Consider the following 23,986-nt stretch of genomic DNA (forward strand, 5'->3'; position numbering starts at 1 on the left):
GTATGCAATCATTTCATCAATGTTTTTTTTTTTTTTATGGCGCTGTCACGTTTAACTATCGTCCGTGAACCGACTTTACAGAAAACCAATTTTTTTTCGTTTGATATAAGTATATCAGGAAAAAAATTTCATTTCCATATAAATCGTAAAATAAATTTAATTCTTACTCAATATTTCATTTATATTAAATTAAGTGTTTGTTAAAAATATCATTTTTTAATTGGCGCTTTAGGTGCCTTACATCTGACCAGTTAACAAACGTAATTTTTTTACATTTGGTTTAAATTTTAAATCCACCTTTCATTAAATCAACCACAATGAAGCCCTTTTCGTCCCGAAATTCTGTAGCCATAATTTTTTGACTTGAGTAGGTAGATTGCGTAAACTTTTTCCGGAGATTTTTACAAGCTCTTGTACTTAGGCTACACGAATTGCGTATCGTAGTCCATGATGCCTATGGCCGAGGCGTCCGTTCCATTCCCAAGCTGCGACCTTCTATGCAGAGGGGTTTAATAAACTGGTTGACGTTGCCAAAAGTTTTTGGAACTGAATGGCGACTATGAGAAAATATTATGTAGATATGAAGTAAACTAAAACTTTCAATGACTTAAATTTTTTTAATGACCACACGGTACTTTAAGTACGGACACGCCTCGTATTTGTAACCCGAAAGTGTATATTGCTTGAGCAGACTTTGCGCGTTGTACTTGATTCCAAAGGTGTCTTGTGTGTACTGACGGCGCGTATTGTACATATCCATGCAGGTGCTAGTTGTGTGTACTGACGGCGCGCGCTGTACTTACCCATGCAGGTGGTAGTTGTGTGTACTGACGGCGCGCGCTGTACTTACCCATGCAGGTGGTAGTTGTGTGTACTGACGGCGCGCGCTGTACTTACCCATGCAGGTGGTAGTTGTGTGTACTGACGGCGCGCGCTGTACTTACCCATGCAGGTGGTAGTTGTGTGTACTGACGATGCCTGTGCCCCGCAGGCTCGCTCGCGGCGGCCGGATGAGCGAGGGCGGCGCGGCGGCGCGCGCCTGATCCCGCCGCGTGTCTCGCCGGGCGACACGGGGCCGCCCCGGACCGGGCATGCCGCTGAGCGGCGGCCGGTAATAGCCGCCCGCGCGCGGCGGGGAGCTGCGTCACCATGAGGGCAGCGGCGGCGCTGCTGCTCGTGGGCTGCCTCCTGGGCGCGCCGGTGCGCGGCGCAGGTGAGCCCTCTGCTCCTCTCCTGCAGGCTTTCTAGAAGCCGCTTGTGCATTGTGCGGCTTTTGGACTATGTTGCTTTTATCTCTGACGAATAGCGCGAACCAAGTTTCACAAATACAAACGGAAACGTCCCAGTATTAACTGCTTAATGAAGTTTAAAAAGATGGTATGTTTATTAACAAAATTCTTTGAAGGAAATCGGATAAATATCCAACGTTTAGAGATTTTTTTAAAAATATTTTCGGTTTTATAGGAGCCGTTTCATTATAGAGTTTTAAAGTTTGCTCTACAAATGCATGATTTTTATAGTTGACGTTGCTGCTCCATCAGTGAATTCTAGCGACGGATGCAGAAAAAACGTTTTATTCGCTTCAAGAAATGTTATTTAAAAAAACATTTTGCTTATATAATTATCTTTAAATAATTTTACAATAAATTTGGTTTTTGAGTGTTGTATTGTAATTGTATTTGCAACATGAGAACACATTACTGAGGATAGATGTCATACATCACTGGCGAGTCCTGAAAGACTTGCTCATATATATATATATATACATATATATATATATATATATATATATATACATATATATATACATATATATATATATATATATATATATAAATATTTTACTTAAGGTTTGGTCATCACGTATTAATACTATTTTTTCATTTATTATTATTGCACATTTTAAGGGCTTTTCCCGAAATTAGAACACGATACTTCCCTGGCATTTGTTGTCCTATCACTGACATTTTCAAAAGATATTCACTATCTGCATTATAGTAAGTATAAAAAATACGCTGAAGTGAAAATAATTGCGAAATCTTGCTCTGGTTTTTACATCCATTATATTAAACTTAGTTAATATCCGTTAATAAAACGTTTGTGACAGAAGAACGAATGCTGGTACATTGAGAATAATATAGACTATACTATTTAAATGTACCAATTATAATAATTTTTATATGGTGTACACACAAGACTTATGTTAAATCAATAAACAAACTAAAAAAAACCATAGTGCTTTGTGCATTTTTAAAGTAAAACAATCATTACACATTTTTATTATTTTTTTAAAATACAAGTGGTGCTTGGAAACACAGCCATTCCTGTAAGCTGTGCTGGGTTTTAATTATTACCTAACATTTTTAGTTTTTTACTTAAAATGGATTAATGTGTCAAAAATATCTCTGAAAAAAAATAGTCTCCCATAAACAAAAATGAAATTAAACTAATTTGGAATACATAATTTGTCGGGTACAACAGTGGCATCTAAGAGTTTGTGTAGAAATACTGCTCCGACATGCAATGAAACGCAGCAGACAAGAGCACTGTTATTTGAATTCTGTGCATAGCTGCGTGGATTGAATGGGGCGTCATATGATTCGTCTGCATGCCTGGAGGCAGCGAAGCCACTTCTGTTACATGGGGTTCCTCGCAGTTTGTGTCCACCGACAAACACGCTAACTGCACTTTGTTTTCAACCTAAACTCTAGAAAAAAGCGTGTGCGTGGAGTCCACGCGCGACAGTAGTTAAACGTTTTGCTTATTTGGTATGGATAGAGATAAATTATTTAAATTTTAAATTGCACTATTAACCTAAAAATGAATGATACAAAGTTGATTTCACAAATGAATAACTCTTCAGCACAAGAATAAATAAATTGTATATACTTCAAATAAAATAAGAGACAGTAGTATATATTGGCCGGTACTGGATCAGGATGCAGGATGTGGAGCCGAGAGCCGGCTCCACCATCTTGGATTGTGACGTCACGGCGGCCATCTTGGATGGTTGTGACCTTGACCTTTGACCTTAACCTTGAATTTGATCCTCAAAAATCGCCAAAATCCGCCAAAATTGGGCAAAATTTGCCCAAAATTCCTCAAAAATCGCCAAAATTTCCATTTCTGTGGAAAAAAGTTCCGCCAAAAAATCTCAAAAAATGCCACAAATTAAAAATTTCTCATTTCGAGGGAAAAATTTCCCGTTTCGAGGGAAAAATTCCCGTTTTTAGTCCTTAAAAATCCCAGCGGCTGAAAATTCCTAAAACTGGCTTAAGCATCCTTAACTCAAGCCTCAGTTAAGCCATTTCTAGGAATAAGGATACCATGACCGCCATCTTGGATTATGTCGTCACCGTTGCAATTTTCGTTACGGTCGCCATCTTTAACTTTTTTATTATCCGATTTTAATAAAAAAAAATTAAAATTTATTAAAAAAATTCAAATAATAAAAATTTAATAACAATATTTAAAAAGCATACTTTTTCGACACGGTGCTCGGAGTCCTCGGTTCGAACCCGACGAATGCAAAAAAATAAAAATGACGAACGATCCTTCCCTCGTGGTGGGTGCTGGCAGACTGACTCCCACCACTTTTTATCGTCACCTAGTATGACGTCATGTCCGCCATCTTGTCCTCGTCTGCTGGAAGCCATCATCATTGTATCGTCGGCTAGAGTGCGCCGATGACATGTTAGTTTAATTCGTATCCGCTAGAGTGCAGTAATCATTTATTATTGCTGTGACACCCGCCATCTTGTCATTTGGCCGCCATCTTGAAAATCCGTAATTATTTAGCTAGAAATTCGGGAAAAGTTCCAAAATTCATTAAATAAATCACTCATTAATTTACATATTGATTAGATCGATTCCCGTCCTCGGTTCGATACCCGATCGTTGCAATAATGTTTAATCTTATGTAAAAAAATAATTTAAATAAACCATGTTCAACATTCGTAAAGAGACTCTAAATCCTCTACGACCACCATCCTATCAGACATCAAGACCACCATATTGGAAATGTGTAATTTTAATGCTAGAGATCTGGGAAATAGTTCAGAAATCATTAAATAAATTTGTAATCCATATACTGATTGATTAGATCGACTTAGGCCCTTGGTTCGATCCCTGGCCGATACAAAACAACTTTAATTTAAAAAATACTAAAAAAGTGTTAGGTTTGAGAAAATAAAAACACCACAAGTTCTTTTAAAAAAAATTTATTACATAAATTCAATACACTACTACAAGTACAAAAAAATACACAGACAAATTACTAAAGTTTTGTGGATTTCTCGATTGAAACAGTCTTCTTACTATACGGACTAAGTCCTTTACATGACTTGAAATGTCTATTCAGTTTATCAGGTCGACATATTGGTACACCACAATTTTCACACAAAGCCGAATTATCGACTTCATTAAAAGGACAGTGATATATTTCATGTTGTTTTGCACTTCGAATAGTTGCTAATGTTTTGTTACAAAATATACAGCTTGATTCCGATGAATGTACAGCCAGTCTATCACAATTCCTGAGGTGCCGTTTTAATCTTCCATAGTGTATAAACTTGCTTAAACACCTGTTGCACTGATATTTAATGCGTTCAGAGTTACCACTACAATTGTGTATTACATAATCACGTAATTTCAAGTTTTTGATCTTCTCGCAGTATGTGCAGTCGGGTGATGGAACACCGTTGGATGCTCCTTCCTTCATCAATGCCACTGAAACTGTTGACAACCATTGTAACACTGCTGACATGTTAACTTCTGAAGCCGTTGAGGTCTGCTCTGCGGAAGATGTTGCACGCGTCGAAATCTCCCGCTGTGCTGAGAGAGCAGGTGTAGCTGTAGACGTCGATGTCATCGTGCTCTGCACTGATGATGGTAGACCTTCGATCCAGGTTGGTGTTGATACTGGTAATGATGCCATCGAGTTCTCAAGAATAGATAGATACTGGTCTATTATGTTATAAAAGTCTAACTATCCGAGCCGTTCATCACCGCAGTCAGAGACGGACTGAAGTCCATATCACCTGGGGTCTCACTTATATAGTCTCATTAGCCGGTACAACACATGAGTCAAATCAATAACCATGTTCATTATACATCTCGGAGCATTTTTTATAATGACGATGTAAGCTATCGAGACGTGAAATTAGTTTATTGCACTTTTTGCACTGAAACAGTATTCTTTGAGCATTATTCTGACAGCTGCTTCTTTCATGTCTGCGCGCATTTGAAGTTCTAGTAAATGATGCACCACAATATTTGCATTGATGCGATGTATGCTCTTCATTAATTGAAGTCTGGAATGCAGATGGTGAAACTTCAGCTGATGGTGGAACAGCACGTATCGTTGTCTCCTCTGCAGCAGGTATCGGGATCTTCACAGCTGTCGTCACCTCAGCCATTCAGCCCTCCGCTGCCATGGTCTCCTCTGCTAATGGTATCGGGATCTCCGTCTCCATCATCGTTGCTGCCATCGAGGTCCCAGCTGCTGTCGGTAAACATTCTATTCCGGTCGACATAACTAAATCTCACGAAACTTAATGGAGAGAGCACGTCCGTACAGCACCGCGGCCAGAGGTGAACTGCGGGTCCAGTCGTCCGAACCTCGCTTATATACCCGTGGTCTACTGGTATACCTCATGAGTCAAAATAATGTCTGTATTTAAAATTATTTTTTTATTAGGTACCTAAAAATTGTAGAAATAAAAAGCATACGAGTTCAAGTTTTACACATTTATTTATAAAAATTACACAAATACATATTAGGTTAAGGAATCAAGCATTTTCACAAGCAAAGTCTTTAATGCCGCACGAACTGACACGTCGACTCCGGTCCCAACTGGTTCGTTGACTCCGGTTCCAACTGGTTCGTTGACTCCGGTTCCAACTGGTTCGCAGGCCACAGGATCAGGAACACAGGTTTCCAGCTGGTCATCTTCTGCGATGTCGACAACTCCGACAAGACATGGTCGATGACGTCTGTGACCACGTCTACACCTGGGCTTTGGCTCAGTGCTAGTTGGGACAGATTCACTGCCTGAACTGCGATGACGAGACGCACACCGTTTGGACGTCTGCGTAGAAGCATCACAGGTCGCAACAGTTTGCAACACGTCCATGTTTGGTGTTGCACATGCAGACGAGGCGACAACCTCAGCGATGCTGGCAGGAAGGATTGTGTGTGGTCTCATGTGATAGACGGCACAGTTTCCAGGTTCGCAACAATCTACCAGCTGCTGGGTCGGTTCGTAGGACACAGGAAAGTGCGCAAACCGCCAATGCTGAGCGCCTCCATCACAGGTTTCTGTATATGTACGTAGATACCCGGAATCCCAGTAGCTGTACTCGACACTGCTGAAGCTAGGTCTTGCGCTCACGTACACGTTAGCAGGATGAAACGTAAACATCTTCTTGCAGGTCGAACGTCAACTGAAGGCACGTACGTATGTACGCCATTTATATATGCAGGCTCCTACTAACATTGTGTGTGCCATTTCTGCATTAGCTGCGAGTTTGTACAGGCAGAGACACGTTCAAACTTGTCACATGGCTGCATGTCGTATATTGCACTAAGCTTGCGCAGGGAAGGACAGCCGTAGTCGGTCTGTATATCTACGACTTCAGCTGCTCCAACGTCGCACAGTTCTCGTAGCCATTTCTTCTGTTCGGGTCCGGCGACGTAGATTATTTCGTTTTGCAGTAGTAAATCTCCAATAGTGTTTTTCACTTGGTGGTACGGAATTTTTCCTTCGTCCCACTCTAGTCCATGATAATATTTACATAGCCATTCGTTCGACCGTTTACTTTTTTCGTCTAGTAGTTTCCACGGATACGGAGGTCGGAAGCTGCGGGTTCGAGTCTTGTCTCCAGAGGTGACGCTAATTTCCTTGAGCACGAATCCATTTTGACTCTGGAAACCTTGCAGGTTGCAGTACATCTTGTCGCTAGAAATGCTCGGTCGTAACTAAATTATCATAGAAAACGAAACGGTATTTATGTCAGAATTTTCACAAGTTTGTCTCGACAATTGTACGAAGCAAGCCGATCGTGAAGTATCAGACAAAAAGCATAGGTGTTTGGCGGAATATTTCCGCTAGTCGTTATCTCGATCCTACAGTCGATGATGTTTGAATTTATACGATCATCCTGTTTGGAAACGTCAAACACCATTAACGGTGCCTTGTTCTTGAAACTGTCGGGACTCAGTATCGGTGACTGTATCCGACCGTAGTAAGCTTGCTGAAACTTGGCATACATTTGATATGCTAGAAGAAATCTTCCACTTTCAAAATCCATGTTCATGTCAACGTACGGATAACTTTCGCTGTTTAAAAATATTTTTACATTACGTATTTGACAGTTATCGAATATGGAGCGACTTACTCCTGCATTAAGCTGTCTTCCGGTCTGAAGTCCGACGATGATGTATCTTGGTTTTTCCGTAGCGAAGCTGGACTTTACTATCCAATTGATACGCTGACTATGAGGCAAGCCAGGATAAGTTTCCAGGCTCCAGGATCGGAATGGCACATCGAAGTTCTTGCCATTTTCTATGTTCTTCAACATCATGACTCGCTCAACGGTGCTCACTTGGATGTGGGGCAGCATCCACTCGATAGACTGAAGTGTTAGCGAAACATCTTGAGGGTTTTCAGCAGCGGCGACAATTGCATTAATGTGCGTGTTGGCTAGAAGCAGTATGAGCTCTTGTTTCGAATTAATGATTATATGCTTGTAGTCCTCAGCGAATCCAAGAAGCATGGACAGAGGAACACAAACTTCGAACTTCCCTTCGGCATAAACCGGAAGCTTATATTCATCCTCGAGAGCCCAACCGGCCATCTTTGCAGCAGACAGTTTATTTGGCGTGAGCGAAAGGTAATTTTTCATAGCAGATGTTATGCCTACATCTCTCGTCTGGTCTACCTCGACACCATTGAGTACATAAGTAATGCGCTCGATTAGGTGAAGAATACCATTGCAGGATATTGATGTCGTTGTCGGATGCGTACCATCCGCTTTTGTAAGCGTGCCTCTTATACGTAGAAATGACTGCGAAGGTAAAGTACAAATATCTTGGTGCTGTACAGCAATGCGTACTTCCGATGGTAGTGCGTACGGTCCGAGCAGGAAAGGCTGGTACTCGTGCAATTCCATTTTCGTAATGCTGTCATCAAAAATGACCGGATCTTCCACGTTGAGGATTTCGTCTTCCATATTTATTCGGCACTTGTCCAATACTGAGAAGATACTTTATGTTGTCAGGTGTTAATGCACCGATGTCTGGTAGAGAACTGTTCTTATTCACGACAATACGATTTCTTTTATAACTGTTCGGTGTTACGAACTTTATGCCCATCGCTTCAAGTGCAGACGTAATGTAATTTCTTCGTCTTGAAAATTCACCAATCGTCCTCGCTGGTCAACGATTCGGACGACGACTTCGTGTGCGCACTTCACGACGACTGGAACGTAAATGATACTTTGCGGTACTTCGACCAGTTTATATCCTGGCGGGACCATCGGCGAAAACTCGTGCAGCATGTTGCTTAGTCTTCCGTTGAGATACGTTCCACTTGCCAAATTACAGTTTATTCTTATGACATTCACAGGCAAATTGTTTACTGCGCGTGTAGATTCGTACGTTCTTCCCGTATCATAAACCTTTGATTCGAATCCGAGCATCGTACCTATGGTGCCAGGTTTCGTAAAGTCGACATTTTCACTGCATGTTAGAATGCTTTTTTGAGTGTTTGGATTTCCACGCAGTTGAAAGTCTACATCCTGTGGTAACATATCCCTGATGTAATTTGCAATGTCGTCAATTTCGTAAGAGCCAACAGGTAACCGTATTTCATGAGCGGTCCCATCACTTTTCAGGAAGCAGATCTTGCAATTTTATTCGTCGATATTAGGTATGGCATTATACGTTTGAAAATCTACGAGTCCGATACACCATTCTCCGTCTAAATCCAGAGGCGGGAAATGAACCGCCCGCAGCTCAGATGCGTGACCTGTCAGGGTAAGTGTTATCGACATGACTAATAAATTAACATCACTGCACAACCTTTAAGTAGCAATTTTTATTTGTCAGCTAATTTTTGTTTGTTAAAAAGCGAAGACACAAGTGTCCGCAGTTTGTTTGATTTGGCCTCTGTTCCGTTTCGTAATTGTAAAACAACGTAGTGGACCGGCCCAGGTACTGTCGCAGTTCGGGCGGAGGGCGTAAATTACCGAAACTGTCGTAGTACTCGGCCATGTTTCCAGTCTTTACATAGGCTACCCAGTGCGTGCCTCGACCCGCCGACGTGTCTAAATTAATTATGGCGCACTCACGTGTCTTTGGCTTGCTGGGCAAAGTGTCTCGCATAAACACGCCGCGGAAATTTGGTATTTTCAGTTTGCGTGCGTACTTTATTAAATCTATGTTGGTGAGCGGGCGTTTCGGCAAAGAACTTAGGATTTTTTCATTCGTTTCTTTTTCATGCCTCGGCCTGTCTTGTGAGGTCGTAAGTACAGTCCTGCGCCGTTTTTTTTACCGATGGCAATGGCTTCCATGCTGGCATTGTGTCGCTGTGCTTCTTTTAACTGCTTGCGCTCATTCTTCGAAGTGTTGACTGCCCGCACTATACCGCTCGTTGCACCGATGAGGCCTCCGAGAGCACCCAATGCAGGCAAAAGCAAAGGAAGAAATCTTCCTATAATCTTCTTGTCGAGAGTCTGTAGTTTTTGCTTGGCTTTTTGCACACCTGCACCGATCTTGCGTTTGGTCTTGCGCGAGTTAGTCTTTGACCTGATGTAGCTGGTTCGACGAGCACCCAGTCCTAATTTCGTCTTTGCCTTCATGATCTTAGATACGCCCCACGCTGCGATTTTCTCTCCTAGTCCCGCGTTCGACGATTTACTTATATCTTCGGCTTCCTGTGCCAATGTCTCGTCGGCCCGGTGCCTGGATTCCAGATCCTTGCTTAATGAATATGCGATATCGTGCTGCTTGCACTTTTCGTCGAGAGAATTAATGCCCACGTCACCGCGAGCTAACCTTTTCGCTAGTTTCGTGCCGGGGCCGCAAAATCTGTAGCCGGGAATGTGTAGCTCGAATGGTAGGTTGTTTATCAGCGAGTTTACGAGTCCCGCACCGATGTGTTTTTTGTTCTTACCTCTTCGAGTCATTACGCACAACTGACCAGAAAGTATAAATGTGTTTGATTTTATACAATTACTTTAGTACAATGCAGGTCGTCAAGCAAGACGTGTGTTTGCCCGTGCGCATTACGCAAGACGATGTATTTAGTGCGCGTGAATCACGACATGGCTTACTGTTGCCTTCTGCTGTACGATGCATAATGGCGGGTCCGTCCAACTGTGGCAAGACGTGTGTTTTACTGAGTTTACTGGAGGAACCAAATGGTCTTCGGTTCGAGAACGTTTACTTCTATTCCAAGTCGTTGCAACAGCCAAAGTACCAGCGCCTAGCAACTGTTCTACGATCTGTGGATGGTCTGGAGTATTTTCCGTTTAGCGATAATACCGATGTTGTACCTCCAAGCGAAGCAAAAGCCAATTCCGTGTTTGTTTTCGACGATGTAATGTGCGAGAAACAAGGCATAATACAAGAGTACTTTTCCATGGGCAGACACGCCAAGGTAGACTGCGTTTACCTGTGTCAGACGTACAGTCGTATTCCAAAACATCTCCTACGAGACAACGCAAATGTCATAGTTTTGTTTCGCATGGACGAACTTAATTTACGCCACGCTTATGATGATCACGTAAACACCGACATGACATTCCAGGAATTCAAAGACATGTGCTCCTTGTGTTGGAAAGAAGAACACGGATTCCTAGTTATAGTCAAAGACTGGCCTCTATATAAGGGCAGGTACAGACGAGGTTTCGATCAGTTTATCACCAAACATGAGTCATAGCATTTCGAAATTCGGTCGTAGCAGTCGAGACTTACGTACTGCTCTCAAGTCTCATGACGACGTTATCCGCAAATACATTTCGCTACTGGCTCAAAAAGTAGACGGGGTGAAAAAGGAATTTCTTGAGTACCTTGTAGCCATAGACCAGCGCGTGGAAGCTTCGGATTCTCGCATTCGCGACATGATCGAAGTATCGAATGCACAAAGACGTGACGATCTGAGGACTTTTCAAAGTAGTCTGAAAGCATCACTATCTCAATCGTCAACAAATTCAGATTTGGCCAAACACAAGAAAGAAGTTTCTGCGAACGAATAAAAAAGTATATAAGGAGGTCTTGCAATAAGTTTTCAGCTAGTACAATGTCGGACCTGGCCAGTGACCTTCATCGAGCTATACAGTCTGTTCGTGAAAAATATTTACTTGCTAGACGAACCAGACTTGCACGTGAGATGGAAAATGAGGAGATATTTAAACCAATCACTAGTCGCCTCGACGAACTTAAAAACAAGGAAGAACCAGCCTTCATTGTGAAGACAGAAGTTGAAGATGAAATGCCGACTGTAAAGAAGAGAAAGTATGAACCAGATCGAGAAGAAGAGGACTTAACAAGTACAGAGTCCATGCACAAGAAAAAAATACCGAAAAAGGGACATCAAGTTAATGCAATGGTCCGACCATACCTGACATCGTTTACGAGCCGGAATAATGACACGACCTACGGAGTGTACAGAAAACATAATAATTGGTTCCTCGGTGCTAAAGAAATAGACTTTCTACCAGGAAACATCGTGCGCGTAGCAGAGTTCAAAACGCGCGGGACTCCGGGTCTGTACGAATTGCTGTTTCGCAGGGAACCTAAAGGATATTCTCACAACGACTTACAAGAGTACAAAAAACTGCTAGAGCTAACCAATGCACATTTTCGCGATAACGATCCAGATAGTGGTGTATATAAAGATGTAGATCATGAAAAAATGGACATTCTCGCTAATCTCTTCAGTGAACTAACAATACACGGAGAAGGTTTAAAAAGGCTAGAAAGTGGTCAGACATTTGACTATGTATATTGGGACGACCCTAATGAATTAGTTGATCGCCTTAGAATTCTACATGCTTCGCTTAGTGTAGGAAACTATTCGCACATCAACGAAATAGTCTCCATACTTGAAGAACTGAAGGAAGCCGGCTACATACAATGAGTCGAACCGGAATCGCTCGCGAACTTCATGCTCCTGCTAGACGAAAATACCTTCGTCGCAAAGTCATAGTTCGTGGAATTGATGATTTATTCCAGGCGGACCTTGTTGAGATGGTACCGTATTCCCGATTGAATAAAGGTTTCAAGTACATGTTGACAGTCATCGATGTTTATAGCAAGTTCGCTTGGGCTAGACCTGTAAAATCAAAGACTGCAACTGACGTAACCAAGGCCATGAACAATATTTTGCGTGATGGACGTGTACCGTCGCACCTGCAAACGGACCTCGGGAAAGAATTCTACAATGCAACCTTCAAGGCTTTGATGAAGAAGTATGGCATCAAACACTACTCTACATTTAGTAACGTCAAGGCCTCCGTTATCGAAAGGTTTAACAGAACTTTGCGTTCCAAGATGTGGCGACAGTTCACGGCTAACGGAAATTACAAATGGCTTGACATCTTGTCCAAACTAATAAGCGAGTATAATTCCACTGTGCATTCTACCACGAAAATGAAGCCAAAGGACGTAACGGACAATCGCCTGCTTCAAACTGTGTTTTCCAACACGAAGAAGAAAGATCCACGAAAGAAAAAAGCTAACGTCGGTGACATTGTGCGAATCTCCAAGCAGAAAGGTATCTCCGAGAAAGGTTTCACTGCAAACTGGAGTCCCGAACTTTTCCGTGTGACACATGTTCGTGAATCAGAGCCTAGGACCTACTACCTCGAAGATTTGGACCACAAACCTATCCATGGAGGCTTCTATGCCGAAGAGATTCAGCCTACGTTGTATCCCGATACGTTCTTGGTGGAGAAGATTATAAAACGAAGAAATGGACGGTCCTACGTCAAGTGGTGGGGCTTTCCACCTCGCTTTAATTCGTGGGTGGCAGATGCAGATGTCGAGAAATCCACAAAACTTTAGTAATTTGTCTGTGTATTTTTTTGTACTTGTAGTAGTGTATTGAATTTATGTAATAAATTTTTTTAAAAGAACTTGTGGTGTTTTTATTTTCTCAAACCTAACACTTTTTTAGTATTTTTTAAATTAAAATTGTTTTGTATCGGCCAGGGATCGAACCAAGGGCCTAAGTCAATCTAATCAATCAGTATATGGATTACAAATTTATTTAATGATTTCTGAACTATTTCCCAGATCTCTAGCATTAAAATTACACATTTCCAATATGGTGGTCTTGATGTCTGATAGGATGGTGGTCGTAGAGGATTTAGAGTCTCTTTACGAATGTTGAACATGGTTTATTTAAATTATTTTTTTTACATAAGATTAAACATTATTGCAACGATCGGGTATCGAACCGAGGACGGGAATCAATCGAATCAATATGTAAATTAATGAGTGATTTATTTAATGAATTTTGGAACTTTTCCCGAATTTCTAGCTAAATAATTACGGATTTTCAAGATGGCGGCCAAATGACAAGATGGCGGGTGTCACAGCAATAATAAATGATTACTGCACTCTAGCGGATACGAATTAAACTAACATGTCATCGGCGCACTCTAGCCGACGATACAATGATGATGGCTTCCAGCAGACGAGGACAAGATGGCGGACATGACGTCATACTAGGTGACTATAAAAAGTGGTGGGAGTCAGTCTGCCAGCACCCACCACGAGGGAAGGATCGGTCGTCATTTTTATTTTTTTGCATTCGTCGGGTTCGAACCGAGGACTCCGAGCTCCGTGTCGAAAAAGTATGCTTTTTAAATATTTTTATTAAATTTTTATTATTTGAATTTTTTTAATAAATTTTAATTTTTTTTATTAAAATCGGATAATAAAAAAGTTAAAGATGGCGACCGTAACGAAAATTGCAACGGTGACGACATAATCCAAGATGGCGGTCATGGTATCCTTATTCCTAGAAATGGCTTAACTGAGGCTTGAGTTAAGGATGCTTAAGCCAGTTTTAGGAATTTTCAGCCGCTGGGATTTTTAAGGACTAAAAACGGGAATTTTTCCCTCGAAACGGGAAATTTTTCCCTCGAAATGAGAAATTTTTAATTTGTGGAATTTTTTGAGATTTTTGGGCGGAACTTTTTTCCACAGAAATGGAAATTTTGGCGATTTTTGAGGAATTTTGGGCCAATTTTGCCCAATTTTGGCGGATTTTGGCGATTTTTGAGGATCAAATTCAAGGTCAAGGTCAAAGGTCAAGGTCACAACCATCCAAGATGGCCGCCGTGACGTCACAATCCAAGATGGTGGAGGCGGCTCTCGGCTCCACATCCTGCATCCTGATCCAGTACCGGCCAATATATACTACTAGAGACATATGGTACCGTCCATCGTTAGCCGTTAAGAAAACTAAGGAGCACACACACATCATCAGCGTTACGAGAATACGAGAATTCCGTAGCATCATTGCTGCCTCTCCCCTGCCGTCTCTCCTTCCGGCCGTTACAAATAGCATATAGCATGCTACGCTATGTAAATATCCTACCCCCTTCATGTCTTCCCATTCGGCCGCTAGTGCATGTGTTTGAGTGGCGTCGCAGCTGACGCACTCTCCTCTTCTACTGGTTTTCTCACCACATACCTAAGTGTTCCTCTCATGCGATCGTAATTTTTGTAACGCTCAAAAGTTTTAGCCCCGTTAGCAAAATAAATTTAACTTCAAATGTCGTATAGTTAACAATAATTTTATTTTTGAGACGGAATAAAATAAACTCGTGTCTAAACGCGAAATTACTGACATTCGGAATAGATACCAGCAGTAGAATCTCGTGCTGAAGCACAAACGTGACAAACCTGATTTTCGCACGAAACTAGTACCATAGCCATCAGTACTATAGCTTTGAAAATATATATTTCTTGTTATCTTCCTTACTTAAGAAATGATCATTTAAGTCTAGTGGTGAATGTCTCTGCTTCGCAACCATTTAACGTGAAACCGAGTTATTTGGTTCGAAACCAACACGAACTGCGATAGTGATATTTGTGAAAATTTATTTAATCTTTAATATTATATGCATCTTCAACAATACGACGTAAAATATCAGATGACCTTAATCCAATATGGCTGCCAAATCTCGCAAAAATCACATCAAAATGCAGAAGTATCATTTGTAATTTGGTACAAAGCTCTGATTTATAGTTTAAGAAGTGATATCGTTAGCACCTGAGTTTCCAAGAATTTACCTTGTAAAAGTACAACATATTTTTTCAATTTAGATACCATTTATTCATATAAAGTATTATTTTTTCTGAATCTCGAGAGAAATATAAAAACCGTTACGTATAATTTTCTTATTTTAATTCCACTTGAAACTCTCAGTTCGCGCAAAGAGATAATAAGAAGAACACAAAAAATCATCGTAAATGAAAATCTCAACGTAAAATATTTCGAATCTAGAGTTTTCTAATGAATATTAGTTTTTTGAAATTCACACAGAATAGCTTAACAATTTAAAATGCAGTTACATACGCTATATTTAAAAATGTTTTACACGGTAAAGCAAATCCAGACAAACAACGTCAAGGTGTCTATCGGTGATTTTCGAATTATTACGCATTGATCATTTTTCGTGATAAAAAGAAAACGTCGCCAAATATTCTGCTACTGACCTGAGTTTTATTTAGGTTTTAGTAAAAACCCTAGGATTAAATGAGTACTCATTCTATTATGATAAGCAAACGGATTTGAAGTTATAATAACTATGTTCCAAAAATGCAACGCCGAGTTAAGAATTTACTCTATGTAATTTCTTCATACCACGCGTGTTAGTTCATGAACACTATAAAAAATTCATTTAATTTTTCATAGACAACAAATTATGCAAATATATGTATTTTATTATAGCTTTGAAACTACAATGGCGACTTTTAATGATTTGCTTTTAGGACAAAGAGAAAAGTTTACTTTTATATTTAAAATTTTCATTATTAATTTTAATGACTTCTATTTTGGCTGTAAAATAAAAATAACAAAAAATAATTGGCAAGTGAGTTATTGAATAATTAAAAGTAAATTAATGCAGTAGTTAATCTTTTATTTTAATTCGTTTCCATCTAATTTTTAAAAAAATGTTTTCTTTATAAATAAATTGTAATAATAATTCTATGCATGCAAACGAAGACTCAAAATCCGGTAGCAAAATATTTATTACAAAATCATTTAAAGCATAAGCGATCTTCATAAGTAGATCTATACATATTATAATCTGGAAAGAGATGTCGCACAATACCTGTGATGAGAAGCATAACAGTGTGATGTAACCTCCTCGTTTTATTTTAAAGAACTAAATTTTTAATTTTATGGCTTCCCTAATTGCAAATTTTACTAAGAGTAATAGGATTTATATGGTGGGCACACTGGTCTTTCATCGATGGATTATTTTTTTGGTAATAATGTGTATGTTTTGTGTAAGCTTTGCGCTAGCTTCAATGAACTGCGCTTAAACAGCCAATGCCTTGTGTATTCATGTTTGTTTAGACATTACCTACCAAAAGCCGTTCTATGAAATCGTGATTGATGTTTAATGCGTACTAAACGTTTGTAATTACATCACTCTCTGACACTCTGCTAAATTATTCGAACGCTTTTAATTGAATCTAGGAACGAGTGTAGAGAATGAGTTTTTACATACAAAATTTTTAATAAAGTTAATTATTGTTATATCGCACGCTGTATAAAAATTAGTTTGCTCAGTGGATTATTTCAATGCTAAAAGTGATAAATTTAGGAGCACAGACAAACTAAAGATACCTTTAATAATTCTGTCAGCCAAGATATGCCTATAATATATCTTCGCAAACGTTGAACAACTCAACATATGTTCAGGATTATTTTTAATGTAATTTAAAAGAGTCATAATTACTGAGGGAAACTTTGTAAATATAATTAATTACAATTGTCAAGCTTAGTTAAGTCGTTAAGGCTGTACTTGGAACAGAACATGTAAGGTCATATTTTTTCGTGTTTTACTCAAAAATATACGTTTCACCATCCTAAAATACCACATAAATATTAGTTTGGACCTTTGTGCAACTTTTAAATCAGTGTTGTGCTAGTGCGTGTGAATAAAAATCGGAAAACCTCGTTGGCGTCACAATAAATTGTATTCTTGTGACTTCTCCAAACAGCCAATATATCCGCCGAAAAGAGACGCCACCTTAGTTAAGTTAATTCTACGCAATGCCTTTTATTTACCGTTCAAGTTTCTCAACAATTTTGTCAAGGCCAGACAGTTTAAATATTGAACTGCGCTCTGTGTTGACACCAGCCAATCATAACACGTAATACAGTTTCACGCACAGTAGTTTTAATATAGGTACAAATAAAGCTGTTATATTTAAATAAAAATAGTATTTATTATAGTATATAATAGTAGTAAATAAACTTAAGAATATAATGTTAATAAAACCAAACAAAATAAAATAATCAAACTTTTGAATTAGTATCCAGTAAAAATATTAATGAAAAAACTGTTAATTTAGGATTCATAAATTATACAATTAAATAAATTTGCTGTTAATCTACTCTTTGAAATTGTAATTGTTTACACCAAGAATGAGCACAAATCCACTTAAAGTTCACTACTTCCGCACAAATCTGGTACCATACGATTACAGTTAAATTTTCCAAATACTGTTTCACAAATAATTTATTTAGAAATTACCTGCAGCGTGGATTACCTCAACTCTCGATTCTTTTGAAACTTAAAGTTGCATGAAAGCAGAGTTTTAGCCGTGACTTACTCGTGGAGTTGACTTTCGCGAACTTCCCCCAACTTTCCAAACAAAGGCAAACTGATGTCTAAATTCTATCGTGTGTAGGGCATACAGTATTAAGCAGATTTATTATGTATTCGTTCGTAGTTAGTCAACAGATTATTATTAAAGGTTAGTTTCTGGATAATGTAGGTTCTTAAGTATGGTGCTTCCTTAAAATAAATAATTTATCCATACTTCGTTCTCAAATAAATTTACCCGATAAAATAATAACATTCTTGTTAGTAATTATATCAAAATAAAATAATAGTAACCTGTTTATGTCAACTAAGGAGTAAATTTGTAACTTTGTATGAAAATCGTTCTTTTCAATAAAGCAGTCTGTTGCGAATATCCAACGAGTCTTAATAGGTTATGGACTACTCCCGAATTTATCAGTTTTTTTAAGTTAAAATAGATAAATTGTGCTTGTTGATTCGCGGAAACATTAACTTGAACTACATCACTAGTGTGCCGAAGTTAAAAGGTAGGGAGAATTACGATGAGTTTGTTTTGTGGCTGAAAACTTACTGGTCTTGGATGGCATGGACAATTACATCAAACCAACGTCCGGTTTCGAAATCAAGCCAGCGGAAGATGCAAAAACGAAGGCAAAACTAATATTGGCAATTGATCCCAGTTTGTACGTGCATATCAGAAAAAACGGAAAGTTCAGCGGCATTATGGACTAAATTGAAGACCATGTTTGACGACTCCGGTTTCTCGGGGAAGATAACCTTACTTCGACACTTGATTTCAATAAGATTGGATAATCGTGACTCGATGGCTACCTACATCACACAAATCGTCGAAACAGCTCAAAGGTTAAATGGCACAAGAACCGATGAATGGGTGGGATCATTATTATTAGCAGGTTTGTCTGATCATTATTCACCGATGATTATTGCTATAGAACATTCAGGGTAAATATGTAAATGGGCGATATGTGTTAAGAAAATTTTTTATCCGAAAATACCTTTATGCTATGCTCTTTAACTTCCTTTTTTCATTAAACTCGGCGGAAATAAGAAATTCCAAATACTTTCGGAGATATAGAATTTTTTAATTCTCATCACAATACCTGTGCATTCGTGTGGCTTTCAGAATTTGTTTTTTGTTTAAGAGTATGAATTTTTTTTCCCTTGCGGCATTCACCATTGTTTCTTGTTTACGAGTATTAATTTTTGACGTGACAACGTCTAATAAATCGATGAACGCCGGCTGCACGATCTGTCCCGTTACGCTCATTGTACGCTTGCACAGTATCTATCTCTCTTTCACTCGATTTGACTTTTCAATCATGTTTTCGTCATTTAAATTATTAATATTATGTAATGTAGCGATCGTCCACCGATTTTCAGCACAATATTTACGGTTATTTAAAAGTAATGTTGAATTTTAAAATACGTTTTTGTACGAACAATGGTGTTTGACAGTTACACATAATAATTCAAATTACACCCGGGATCTTTTGCACAATGTTTTAAAAATATTGTAACATATTATAAATAAGTTTGGTGTATTTGGGATGCGTATTTGTTATAATATTGTATTATAAAAAATTGGTTGTCTGCAAAGTCGATTTACGGACGATAGTTTAACGTGACAACGTCATAACAAAACATTAATGAAATGATAAATCCAGAAGAAAATGAAATATCCAATTCGGCCTGAGACTGAGCAGTAATAGTTTTTTGCAACCAAACCATTTAGGCATTAAAAATATGTTCTTCTTAGAGGAGGAATTTTTTTTTTTAAATTTTTCTATCTTTTGTATGATAAAATCTACCTCTGCATACCTTTTGGAATAAAATTTAATCATTTTTATTGAAGTATCACTATTTTGTATTAATAAAAAGGAGTGAAAAGTAATCTACAATTTAATTTATAAATTTACTTTTATTTGCACTCATTAAATAAAACATGTTTATTACTTTAGTAGTGTCGCGCGCGCCGTATTTATTTATACAAGTACAAAAATGAAGGTTTCGCGGCAGCGGGGATTCGATCCGTCAACCTTTGGATAGGTATTCAGCTATGCTTACCGCACGGCCACATTTTTTTTTTTTTTTTCATTTTTAAAGATGGGTGGCACACAGGCAAGTCTTGACAGTCACCAGTGTGCCAATCATCTCCCCCCCTTAACGTTTAATTGTTATGCTACCCCGAGTCATTGTGAAATTGGAGTTGTGATTTTTGGCGTATTAAGACAACACAAATTACATCCATGTCTTACCCGGCATTCTAAACCAGAGCCCCCGCACAGTAGCCCGTTGCGTTATCGACTGCGCCACGGAGGCCGACTCCACAAGACCATATTCATAATAATATTTTCAGATGTTGTATATCAATTTATAAAAATTTTGTTTTGTGTTGTGGAAGTTTTAAAAACGTATGTAGTCCGCCATTTTTATTTATTATAGTGGTAGACGGGAAATTTAAAATATAAGTATTGTCAGCTGCTAGTCGGCCGACATGTTTATACTAACTTCAAGATCGTCGAGAATGTTTTACGCTTTTTCGCAATTACATATTTAACGACGAAGTTTGTTCGTCATGAAATTAAGCGTACAATTTAAAAAAAATGCCCTTGCAGTTAATAAAAAGTATTAGTAAGTTTAAGAAAGAATTTCGGCTTTAATCTCCAGCCCAGACATTCATGGTGCGCTGGGGCCAAGATTAAAATTCGTCGAGAATATTATACGTTTTTATGTCTTCCAGTGCTCAAAATGATATGCAATTGTGGCTCCGGGCACGAAATTTTATTTATAATTCATTAATAATAACGCCCCTCACGATAAACAAAGGAAAATATGTATAAACGAGTGCCTGGTTTCCGCGGAAGACAATGAGCGTAACGGGACACATGGTAGTGGGCCAATGTGCGTAACGGGACACTTTTTCGTGCGTGCAGCCAGCGTTCATCAATTTATTATACGTTGTCACGTCAAAAACGAAATATTATTATTCCCCTACGGTGCTGCCATCTACCGTGCCGGACGCAAACCGAACGAATCGCGCTATCTATCAGCTTTTATGATAACCATGCACTCGTTAATACGTATTTACCAGGCACTCGTTGGAGGTTACCAAAGAGTTTGGAGTTAGTGGCGCTGCATTCGTAGCGAAAAATAAATATTATTCTGACAACACTAATCCGAAGAAAAATGGCGACGCAAATACGTCAAACAAGAAGACCGAGACAGATTTAATAACAAAAGATGTTGTTTGTTATAAATGTAAAAGCAGCGGACATTATCGAAACCAGTGCCCATTATTGAAGAAAACCGCTAGTAAAGCGTTTTTAACGTTGTTTTTATAAACGGAAAGTTTAACAAGACGGAATGGTGTGTCGACAGTGGTGCGAGTGCGCATATGACTGCAAACAAGGATTGGTTGAAAAACATGAACTTACCGACATGTTTACCAGAAATCATCGCTGCTAAGGAATCAAAGGTGTCAGTTCATTGTTCCGGAGATGTGGACATCGTGTCGGATTTTGAATGTTACATAACTGTTAAAAATGTGCTTTGTGTGCCTACTTTGACAACAAATTTTTTATCAGTTAGCAAAATTATCAGGAATGGCAAATTATGTTGTATTTGATTAAAAGCATTGTTATATTTATGACAGAAATGATGCTTTAGTTGCGATAGCTGATTTAACTGATGGTGTTTATAAATCGAGGTTGCAATCGCCGAGTTACTTATTGGCAGCTCATACAGTAAGCGGAAGATTATGGCACAGGAGGCTGGCTCAAATCAACAGTCAAGATATGAACAAAATGAAAAATTGCATCGTAGATGGCTTGTCATATAATGGTTCGTTTGACATAACAAAATCAGAATGTACCACTTGTGAGGGAAAGCAAGTGAGGTTGCCATTCTCTCATGTTGGTGAACGAAGTACAAAATCATGTCATCCGATACACAGTGATTTGTGTGGACCAATGGAGGTGAATTATTTAAATGGCAGCAGATATTTCATGCTATTTGTAGATGATTAAAGTAGGATGACTTTCATCTATTTTATCAAACAGAAAAGTGAAGCTTTAACTAGATTTAAAGATTTTAAATCAATGGTAGAAAACCAGCAAGGAGAAAAAATTAAGATCTTTCACACAGATAATGGACTTGAATAATGCAGTAAAGAATTTGACAATTATTTAAAACAATATGGTATTATTCACCAGAAAACTAATAGTTATACACCCGAACAAAATGGTGTCTGCGAAAGAGCGAATCGCACAGTGGTTGAAAGGGGCAAATGTCTTTTGTATGATGCAAAGTTGGGCAAGAGATTTGGGGCGGAAGCGGCCAGTACTGCTGTTTACCTTAAATACAGGTCCATTGTGTCAGGAGTACCGAAGACCCCTTATGAACTGTGGCATGGGTCAAAACCAAACCTCAGTCACATCAGATTGTTAGGAAGTAAGGTGATGGTACATGTCCCCTAGGAGAAACGACTCAGATGGGATAAGAAAGCCACACAGCAAATCTTAGTTGGATATAAAGAGGATGTGAAAGAATAAAGGTTGTTTAATCCTACCAAAAACACTATCATCACCAGTAGGGATGTCATTGTATTAAAAGGCGAGACAGGTGATATAGCAACCAGCGAAGACGCTATATAGATACCAGATGATGAGACAACACAGCATAGTGTAGGAACACCAGAGATCAGTGTGGAGAAGGAGAACAGCGATTCAGTGGGGGCATCATGTGTTCCAGAAGCAGTGGATCAAAGTGACAGCTTTTCAGATTCTTCAGTATACACTGATGGCGAAGAAACATTTCATGAATTTCCCCCAATTGAAGTGCAGTAGGTCGAGAACTCATTGGTTACAGATCCGGAGACTTGTGTAAATACAAAGCGGCAAAGGAAACAGCCAGAGCGGTACGGCTTTAGCAACATGTGCGTATCCAGTACTGTTCCAGCATCTGAAGAGATCTCCATCTCAGAGGCTCTGGAAGGGCCTGAGAAGGAGCAGTGGAGGTCATTTGAGGACAATGATGCGTGGGAGCTTGTCAAAAACCCTGGTGATGTATCTATAGTAAAGTATCATTGGGTGTTTGTAAAAAAAATTGGTTCTCTGTAAAGTCGTTTTACAGACGATAGTTTAACGTGACAACGTCATAACAAAATATTGATGAAATGATTGCATACTTTTATGAATAAAATTGAATCATATTTATTGAATCATCTCTATATTATATGGATACAAAGAAGGAGTGAAATGAAATCTACAATGTAATTGATAAATTTACTTTTATTTGCACTCCTTAATTCTTATATGTTGATTATTTTAACGAAGAGATTATTTTAACTATAACTTTTATACATGATTGCTATTCAACTTATCCTAATCTGTGATATTCTGTTAAGAATAGGACGATTATAGGAAAAGTAGGAAATGAATGGGAGTGTTTCAAGGATGATGTGAAGAAAAATGGCTTACCCAACACCAAGAAGCAGTCAAAAATAATTAACAATATTAAAAAAAAAACAAAAAAAACACGCTTTATATGGAAAACCAAACTTAAAAATATAAAATAAATTTGAATAAATTTGAATAAAGAATAGTGTAATTTTTTTTTAATAAATATAAATTAATAATAGTGTATATAAGAAAAAGATATATTTTATTTAAAAAAAAGCATGGGGTGCTTTTTAAGATATTATCGAAATGATAATACTTCTACTCATATATGTCAATAAAATATTTATAACTATTGACACCATGCACCCGACGCTTTTTTTTAAATAAAACATTTTTTTATACACACTATTATTTATTTATATTTATTAAAAATTTTACACTATTCTTAATTCAAATTTATTAAAATTTATTTTCTATTTTTTAGTTTGGTTTTCTATATAAAGGGTGTTTTTTTTACTATTATTAATTATCAACTTTTAAGTTGGGTTTATTTATAATTTAAAGTGATACTTCTTTATCGACGTATGAAAGAATTTTTATAACAATGTAAAAAAAACTTAATAGTTATTACATTAATTTATTATTAAAGTAGATTTTGAATAGATTTTGGCTGCAGCTAAAATAAAATCGATAAATATTGTTTTATCTTAGAAGAGTCTCTACAT

At 38.3% G+C, this 23,986-nt stretch overlaps 1 protein-coding gene and 1 long non-coding RNA gene across 3 annotated transcripts in view; both read left to right on the forward strand.

The window, feature by feature from the left end:
* The window catches only part of LOC134529660 (uncharacterized), a 526,173-nt gene extending 525,061 nt beyond the window's left edge, over positions 1-1,112 (forward strand). For both annotated transcript variants that reach the window (XR_010074660.1, XR_010074659.1), the window contains exon 3: positions 992-1,112. This is a non-coding gene — a long non-coding RNA (uncharacterized LOC134529660). The remainder of the gene's footprint in view (positions 1-991) is intronic.
* A 73-nt stretch (positions 1,113-1,185) lies between these two features.
* LOC134527097 (discoidin domain-containing receptor 2-like) overlaps positions 1,186-23,986 on the forward strand; it is a 745,508-nt gene continuing 722,707 nt past the window's right edge. The window contains exon 1 of the mRNA XM_063359451.1: positions 1,186-1,213. The gene's annotated coding sequence lies outside the window, so the exon portion shown is untranslated. The remainder of the gene's footprint in view (positions 1,214-23,986) is intronic.

The sequence above is a fragment of the Bacillus rossius genome, chromosome 1 (assembly GCF_032445375.1).
Source record: "Bacillus rossius redtenbacheri isolate Brsri chromosome 1, Brsri_v3, whole genome shotgun sequence".
NCBI classification, from domain to species: Eukaryota; Metazoa; Arthropoda; class Insecta; order Phasmatodea; family Bacillidae; genus Bacillus; species Bacillus rossius.